The sequence below is a fragment of the Nicotiana attenuata genome, unplaced genomic scaffold (assembly GCF_001879085.1).
Source record: "Nicotiana attenuata strain UT unplaced genomic scaffold, NIATTr2, whole genome shotgun sequence".
Taxonomy (NCBI): domain Eukaryota; kingdom Viridiplantae; phylum Streptophyta; class Magnoliopsida; order Solanales; family Solanaceae; genus Nicotiana; species Nicotiana attenuata.
This window is the reverse complement of record NW_017670730.1, coordinates 283,494-292,318: the sequence shown is the minus strand read 5'-3', so window position 1 is coordinate 292,318 and position 8,825 is coordinate 283,494. Positions and strand designations below refer to the sequence as shown.

The following is an 8,825-nucleotide window of genomic DNA, read 5'->3' as shown; positions in this document are numbered from 1 at the left end:
CTATTCTCCAGGTGAGTCATGTGTCAATGGGCTCATAATTTCTCTTGAACATTCAGAGGAGCCTACTGATATTGTTGCTGAAACTTCTTGAGCTGTGCTCGAAAATGAATCTGATCTCTTAAGTTCATTACTGAAGTCCTTCCCTTTAGAATCACTAACACTCCAATAATCAGTCAACATATTTTTCACACCAAAACCAAACTGAGAAAACTGTGATCTGTCTCCCTTTACTGGACTAATATGCTGAGAAGGCGAGAAGATTGGTGTAGTGAAAGGAGCTTTGATCTGACTACCTGAGACGTGTCGCGAGAGTGGAGTTCCAATACTTTTATGAGCAATGATGCCTGCTTTGGAGATTAGAACAAATTGATCTGAGTGCTTTGTCAAATCATCCACGTAAATAAGGTCATCGATACGAGCCACAATATTGAATGCCAGGCTCTCAAGAACTCTTGAGTAGCTCTCCAATATTGATTTCCCAACATCCTAAGAATATCATTGAACAACAACTATCAAACATGGAGTAGCTAAACAAGACAATAGTAGTAGTGCTGATGAAAAATGAAAAATAAAGGGTGAGTTGATTTCAAGTGAAACTGTCACGACCCGGATTTCCCACCATCAGGAGTCGTGATGGCGCCTACTAGTGGAAGCTAGGCAAGCCAACCAACTGAAATATTTACCTTGTCTCCATTTTTAATCCGATAACAGTTAAGAGCCAACAATTAGATAACAACAGAATTGAATAAGCGGAAGGCTGCATTGTAAAGTTTTAATAATACTGCTAATACCAATCCATAACAAATCTACCCAAGACTGGTGTTACAACTTCACAGACTGTCTAGGAATACTTCAAATAATGGTCTGAAAGAAATAAATACAACACTGTCTCTGGAAATACATGAAAGAAACAAGAATAGTAGATAGAAGGAGACGCCAAGGCCTGCGGACGCCTGCAGGACTACCTCGGGTCGCATGATGAACAAGAAACAACAATCTCACTGCGGTCCGAAGTCTATAGCACTAGGATCTGCACAAAGGAGTGCGGAGTGTAGTATCAGCACAACCGACATCATGTGGTGGTAAGTGCCTAGCCTAACCTCGGGTCGCCTGATGAACAAGAAACAACAATCTCACTGCGGTCCGAAGTCTATAGCACTGGATCTGCACAAAAGAGTGCAGAATGCAGTATCAGCACAACCGACCACATGTGCTGGTAAGTGCCTAGCCTAACCTCGGTGAAGTAGTGACGAGGCTAGGACCAGACCACCAAATAAACCTATGCAATAGCGGAAAAGAAGAACAGTAATGTACATTTAAGCATGGGAGGGGGTAACATGCTGCGGGGACATCGAATAATAACAGAAGAACAACAAATAAATATGAGGATCACCACAGTTCATGTGAAAATAGGAAGGGGGAATCGTCCTGCGGGGGTACAACAAGTATCAACAGGAAACAAGCAATTAAATGTAGAGAAACCGTAACTCAGTTATCAATAAAAATCAGGAAATCAAGGACAAGAGCATGGCATCACCCTTCGTGCTTTAACACTCTCTCACAAAAACAATACACGGCATGACCCTTCGTGCTTTAACACTCTCTCACCAAAACAGTACACGGCATCACCCTTCGTGCTTTACACTCTTCCTCACCCAAGCAACAATCACAAGGCAAATAGGGCAAGGGAATCTATAACATCGAAATAAAATCAAGTAACAATAGAAAATCAGTAAATAAACGTAAAGGACAACATAACTCAATTATCAGCAAGAATCAGGAAAATCAAGGACAAGTGCACGACATCACCCTTCGTGCTTTTACTCTCGTCCACACCATAAGAATCAATATAAACTGCATGGCATCACCCTTCGTGCTTTTACTCTCATCCTTACCATAAAATCATTATAATCGACACGGAATTGTACATCGTGCGGTACGGCATCACCCTTCGTGCTTTACACTCTTCCTCACAAAATCATACACGGTATCACCCTTCGTGCTTTAACACTCTTCCTCACCCAAACAACAATCACAATAAATAAGGGCAAGGAAATAAATGAAATCACAATAAAATCCCGGCAAGGGATAGTACAACAATCAAATCCCGGCAAGGGAAACAATATCAAAACAATAACATCCCGGCAAGGGAGACAATATCATGATTCTCTCTGTCTTTCTTCTTTCACATTTACTTCACAACACAATTCACAACTTGAGCCAATGCTCTATAATGTTCAACAATTCTATTCTTAACTTGAGTCAATGCTCTACAACGTTCAACAATTCAATTCTCAACTTGAGCCAATGCTCTACAACGTTCAACAATTCAATTCTCAACTTGAGCTAACGCTCTACAATGTTCAACAATTAAATTCTCAACTTGAAAAAGCCAACTCTCTACCATGTTCAATTTACAATAATATTTTCACAAATCATATTCCTCAATAGAAATTATCATATAGAGCATGAACAATACGAAACGGAATCACATTAATCATAGTATAAGACTCACGGGCATGCTTGGCACCAACGTATAACTGAAAATGCCATTTAAATATACCCCTCTCAGACCTCCTGTGCGGACCGCACAAAATCGAGTGCAACCACACAACTCTCCATGTGGACTGCAGTAACATACTTTAGTATTTTGGCCATAACTTTCTCTACAGATGTCAAAATTGTGATTTCTCTACCTTTCTGGAAACTAGACACGAAGGGCTACAACTTTTATTTTTGAATCATCTCAAAATTCCTTGTAGATCAAAAGATATAGGCTCCCGAAGTCGGACCAGTGAACTTGACGCACAACCCCCACCGCGGACAGCACCAAAACCAATGCGGTCAGCACTGGCGGGTTCAGAGATTTGCACTTCTCTGAACCTGCAACATTCATGTTTTAAGCCTAAAACATCCCGGAACCTACCCGAAACTCACCCGAGCCCTCGGAACTCCAAACCAAGTGTGCATACTAACTCAAAGACATCATACGGACCTACTCGCCCGATCACATCATCAAAATAACATGTAAAATCATGAATTAAACCTCAAAACCGAACATTTTCATCAAGAACTCTCAAAGTTCATAACTCTTCAATCGGAAGTCCAACTCACGTCAAATAAACTCCGTTTTTCACCAAATTTCGCAGTTATCTTTCAAATACTATAACAAGTTTGTACTGGGCTCCGTAACTAAAATACGGGCCCGATAACAATGGTTTCAAACATTAATTATTTTCTTCATTTCTTAGATAATTCAGTAAAACAATTTCTTTCAAAAATTGATTTCTAAGGCTTGGGACCTCGGAATTCATTTCCGGTCATACGCCCAAGTTCCATATTTTACTGCGGACCTCCCGGGATCATCGGAAAACGGATCCGGGTCCGTTTGCTCAAAATGTTGACCAAAGTCAACTATAATCAAATTTTAGAAATTTCTATTTCTCATATTTTCACATAGAAGGCTTTCCGGATATAGGTCCGGACCACGCACGTAAATCAAGGTGAGGTAAAAAGGAGGTTTTTAGGCCTCGAAACACTGAATTTGTTTCTAAAACAAGTGATGACCTTCTGGGTCATCATACAAACCTTGTTATATTGGATCTTGCTCATGTCTAAGGTGGTCTGAGGAATACCAGGAAATCGTTGTTTTAAGCAAAGCAAAAGGCTTTCAGCTCTATCGGCGAGCAACTCCCTCTTATCAACATCACTCACTAAATATTTAACCATATCCCACGAGGACTTTGAATTGGATCGGAGCATACTATTTGAGGATTTTGGGTGAGTTCTTCTGCGCCACACGTAAATTGAGGCCTCCACTCGGTTTGCTATTTCTAATGCTTGATGCTCAGAAGACAAATCAAGGCATTCGAGCAAACATTCAGGTGAAAATTGATCCGAGGTGATATATTGATGGATAAAATCACCTAAGCTAGCTTTTCCATTCTGTAGGTGGATAAAATACAATGTTAGATCAGCACCGATATGGTGGTTTTCATTACGTATATGTAAGAGTCACTATCTGCAAGAAAATTGTACCTTAGAAAGATTTTCAAGATATGATTCAGGAACCTCCATTTCAGCTAAGGTATTGCTGTTGATTGCCATTGCAGCTTTCAAGATTTGGTTTGTGCAGTCGCGTTTGTGCTGCAACTGTTCTTTTTTTTGCATTTTCACTAAGACCATCAATGGGGACCCTAGGAACAGGAAGCCACCATTTCTCCTCTTGACGAGGGAGAGGATTTTGTTAGTGTTTGACCAAAAGATATTAAAACCCTTTTGATTAAATCAATTAATGATAATGATGGGGTAAATCTTAGTCAAGCATAACCAAATCTAGATCAAGTGATGGAAGAAGTAAGCAACATGAATAATGCTATCTAACATGTAGGAATCAGGTAAATGCTCATAAATGCGACAGCTTAAATGCACAATCAATCTTAGTAAATGCGATCGGCGTAGAAAAGGAATCAGTATGAGATGATTGAGGAATCTTTGGATCTTCCCGATATCGTATAATGATGTATATCTCTTTTCGTGCAATCAATGAACAAGGCAACTTTTGTATTCACTCTCAGATGAATCTTTTTACAAAGTGTTCTTTTGTCTTTTTTTCCCGGATCCCCTTCTTCTTTACTACCCCTTCCTATTTATAAGGGCCAATCTCCCAAGAAACCCTAAAAAGTACAACATAAAGAATATTCAAAAAACATATTCTTACCGTCTCCTATTAAGTTTAAACTACTGTTGACATCTTGTCTCGACTGACCGCTCTTGGTCGTTGTCCTTCGTTTCGACGACCATCAGATGGTTCGTCATGATAACCTCGTTCCCCGTCCCACTCGGTAACTGTCGTGGTTGCCAAATTTGGACCCATACAGTTAGTCCCTCCGCTTGTTGAGGTTGTGGCCCTGTACGTCCTTGATAAGCGGACATTGCCTATACCCGTGGAGAAATTTGGCTGTTGAATTACGCCGGTTTGACGAGAAAAGGAAGAGCGATGCGTTTCATGGTATCCTGGTTGGTGTAGCTTTATCGGGAAATGACGTCACTCCCACGTGCGTCATCATTACGCGTCTTCCCGAGACAGAGACTGATTGATTTTCGCTTTGGTTTTGGTGCCATTGGCAGCCTCCCGCTTTGATTGTAGCGCCACCCAACCCTATAAATAGGTTTGTTTTTTTTTCAAGGACTTTTAGCCATTTCCTTTCTTGTGTATGCATTGTCCTCTTTGATCATCTCTTGTTGGGTTTTCAGCTCTGTTTTCGTGATTTTTCTTCTCATCTTTTCTGTTCAATCACCATTCTTCGTTTTACGTTTAACCTACATACCCTTCATCATCAAGATGCCCAGAACACATCGGACCCACGAGGAAATTTCTGACGCCGCCCCGTTATCCATAGCACCTCCTTCTGGTGGCGAGGATACGACGGTTGTGGTGGGGACAACTTTCCCACCGTAGAGGAGATACTCCCACGGAACCCTTTGTCCCAGAATGAATTTTATAAAGAACCTGCCTCTTCCCCTGTTCCGGTGGTTTCTGAAACCGAGCAGGCTCATATAAATAACCTCTGGTCTAAGTATAATGTTTCTTCCCATATTGAGATGGTTCCGGCAGGGAGGGATCTCGTGGAGGTCCATAGACCGGGATATTGTGCTTTCTACGTATATCCCTTTGTGATCGGCCACACCCTCCCTCTTCTTCTCTTAGCGGAGGAATTCTATCGGTTCTACGAAGTCTTCCTGGCGCAGCTATCTCCATACACGTATAAAAATTTTCTAGTACTGACAAAGTATGCGGAGATGGCAGGGTGTGAAGTCAGCGTTCACCATGGTACACTTGCGGCACCGTGGAACCAGGGGGTTGGTGGTCAGAACGGACGATCGGGCAAGCCGCAAATTTTGGCACAAGTACTTCTTCATTAGAACCGAGCACCTGGTGTCAGACCCTACTGGATTTCCAGAGCAGTGGAATCACAACCGTAGGTGTTGGTAATCGTTTGTTTATTTTTGTTCCCTCTAATTTGTACTTATTTTTGACTTTTCTGTATAGCTACGAGACGTACCCCTCCTCCTATCGTCGATATGGAGAACTGGGTAGCTTGCGTACTGCCTTATACGGTGGGGACTCGAGACTGGCCCGCCTTTCTCAAACTTTTCGGGCCGAGAGTTTCGTCCGCTAAATGTTGCCTTTGTTTTGACCTTTGGCTATTTGTCGTCATTTTATTGATACATCTTTGTGATGATAGGTCGTAGGGATTCCAGGAAGAAGGCCCCAGTCCCGGCATTTTGCCAGGCCATCGCATCAGCAGGGATGCAATTCGCCTTGGCCGAGTCCGTCCGAGGATGTCGTGTTCAATCTGTACCTGCTAGAGACTCTCCTCGTGACATCATTGTACGGGATGAGATCTCCTCTCGACCTATTTATCACCTCATGGACGAGCCCTCCGATGGGGATGAATCTCCGTCGAGGAAAAGGAGGAGGGCAGAGCTTGGGAAGGTTGTTGCCACTGATACTTGAAAGAGCAGAACCGGTGCGTCGGAGGCGGCATCTTTGCCTAAGAAGGGCACAAGTGCCATTTTTACGGCAGACGCCATTTTGGCGGGGAGGTCCCCCAGGGCTGAAGGGATACATCAAGGCGGGGGATCTGTACGATCCGCAGAGGGTGGTGCATCGTCCACCGTCGGAGGAGGCGGAGTTGAGCATGCCGAGAATGACGGTTCAGGTTCGGATGTCGATCCTGACGATGTCCAAGCTTACTTGGCGCGTCATACTCGTGTAGAAGTGAGGACGGAAGGTCCTGACCGACACATAGTCGTTCCTATAGATTACGACTTGTTGTCGAACTGTGCGTAGGCGGCGTCGGTATTCGCCCCTTTGTGTGCAGCTTCCGAGAGCGCGACGCTTAAGCCGATGAGCGATGTAGAGCTTTCGCGGAGTATTTCCGGTATGGCTCTGCGGGTAAGTTCTTTTCTCTTTTTCTTTTTGTTTTTGGATTCGTTTTGTGTACTTAACCTATTCCTTATTTTGGATTTGCTTTGCATATTAGACCCTCATCATGGAGGTTGAGCGCGATCGGAGGGATAGGCGGAGAACGGCCATTTTTGGGAAAATGGCCAACAAATATAAGGAGTACCGTAACAAACATCGTGCATTGGCCGATCTTTTTACCCAAGATAGTGATTTTCAACAGTTCTGTGACAGGCTCAAGCAGAAGGAGAAACTGTTGGCACAAAGGGTAGAGGAGCTGAAAGAGCGGGATGAAGACCTGATGAAGGCCATTGCCCGATGCAGCGAACTTGAGGCAGCTCTTAAGGCCAAGGAAGATGAACTCGAGATGAGTAAGGGGGTGATGGCTGAAAACGCCCTTCAAGTGCAGGTGGCCAACTTAACTGCCGAGCTTGACAGGAGGATGGCGGAAGCTGTCGACCTTAAGGGCGAGCTGAGCTCTAAGGACGATGGATTGGCTCGTGCTGAGAGGGATAGGGAGACTGCCTTCTCTGAGGTAGCGGCTTTGGAAGATACCCTTCGTGTTTGTAGATCAAAACGGGATAAAGAGGTGGAGGCGTCTGCGCTTAAGGTAGCGAGATTTGAGGGGCGTATCCAAGATTTGGAGGCGGAGTTATCCGTGTTAAACGAACAAGTTAGCGCTTTGAAGGCGGATGATGGGCGACGACAGTCGCAACCCTCTACATCTCATGCTTCGGCCGACCCTATCGTGCCATGAGATTTGTATGAGATGTGGGTTCATGCCGAAGCTCAGCTTGACGTGTATAAGTCTCTTCATGCCGACGAGAGGATGTCTGAGGCAGAACTTCGAGATGTGCGTGTCAAACCACGTGCGGCTCATGAGGTATGCGGTTATGACCCCGGCACGCCTGGTGGAGATGATGTTGATTCCGATGATGCGGACAAGCTCACCTCCGATTCTTGGTACAATGAGGTGTATGCCACTGAGATGATGTGGCGTAGGTTTTGGTTGTATTTATTTTTAATTTGCTATTTTTATGAGGGCGTCCTTGAGCCCTTTGTAAAAAAGACTTGTAATATATCAGGTGTAGTGGAACAGTTATTTTTTGCTGTGTACCTCTGAGCTGTTTTTTGTTGTTGTTTATTGGCGATGGCCTTTGCCGTAAGGGTGTTTGTTTCGAGTTAATGTCAAAATGTTAACCCGTCGTATTTCGAACAAGGTCGAACTCTTATTTTTTAGGCGATGGCCTTTGGCCGTAGGGGTTTTATTTCAAGCTTGTCGAAATGTTCCCCCATCGTGTTTCGAACAAGGTCGAACTCTTCTTTTCTAGGCGATGGCCTTTAGTTGTAGGGGCGTTATTTCGAGCTTGTCGAAATGTTAACCCGTCGTGGTTCGAGTGATGTCAAACTTTTTCCTTTGGCGATGGCGTTAGCCGTAGGGTTATTATTTCGAGCTTATCAAAATGTTAACCCGTCGTGGTTCAAGCGATGTCAAACTTTTTCCTTTGGCGATGGCCTTAGCCGTAGGGGGTATTATTTCGAGCTTATCGAAATGTTAACCCGTCATAGTTCGAGTGATGTCGAACTCTTTCTTGCGAGCGGAGATCGATGGAGAGAAAATGCTGAGTAGAAAATGTTGTTTTATTTAATTTATTAAAGTGTTGTACGTGTCGATTTCATACACATTGGAGAAGTTTCCTTGTATCTAGTCCCTTCGTCGCTCGGCGTGGAGATATCATCAGCAGGCGAGGCGATGAATCATACTTTGAACTTTGAGGCGTCCCCCTCGTCGCCTCGTTAAAAACCTCCCCGAGAAATCCCAGTTGGGACAAAACCCGGGTGAGGGAAAAAGAGT

The 8,825-nt window shown here is 43.8% G+C and overlaps 1 pseudogene; it reads right to left on the bottom strand.

The window, feature by feature from the left end:
* Nucleotides 1–5,640, bottom strand: LOC109242746 (annotated as a pseudogene).
* Nucleotides 5,641–8,825: the final 3,185 nt, after the last annotated feature.